Source organism: Wasmannia auropunctata, unplaced genomic scaffold, assembly GCF_000956235.1.
Source record: "Wasmannia auropunctata unplaced genomic scaffold, wasmannia.A_1.0 LD336074.1, whole genome shotgun sequence".
Lineage (NCBI taxonomy): Eukaryota > Metazoa > Arthropoda > Insecta > Hymenoptera > Formicidae > Wasmannia > Wasmannia auropunctata.
The window spans coordinates 4,956,214-4,956,832 of NW_012026816.1; positions in this window are offsets into that span (position 1 = coordinate 4,956,214).

A 619-nucleotide genomic window follows, 5' to 3' on the forward strand; every position below is an offset into this window, starting at 1 on the left:
CACCGCCGAGGCGCGAACGCATGACCTTCGGGCTGTGAGCCCAACGCCATCCTTGCGCGGCTAACGAAGTGCTACGATTGAACCTTTAAATTTAAGGTAGATAACGTGCTCGCTTACTTTCGACCCTCAATATCTCGAAAACGGCTGCGTATCTACGGCTAATCGTGGAGGCGTAATCTTATATTATCTACCACCACACCAAAGCTCATTAAAAAACTCGGTTGGCAGTTGGGGTATTCTCCTTGTTAATCTGGAACCGGAAAAACATTGTTAGTAGATCAAATAAAGAACATCCCGGTGTGTATGACTCTTCGCGGCAAAATTACCTAGGGGAAGAGACACCTTCTCCAACGGCTGTCCGTATACCAGGAACCAAGGTTCCCTTGGTACCGGACCAGAATCGGGTAGTCCCGGTGGAGATGGAGCACGCTCCGGATCCCCCAGATAGGCCGAGGCCGATGTCGAGTACTCTCGACGAGGATATGTCTCGAAGGAAGAAGACCTCCCCCGGAGACTGTCCGAATGCAAGGAACAGAGTCCCGTTGCACTGGACCTGAATCGGGTAGTCCCGATGGAGATGGAGCACGCTCCGGATTCCCCAGATAGGCCGAGGCCGATG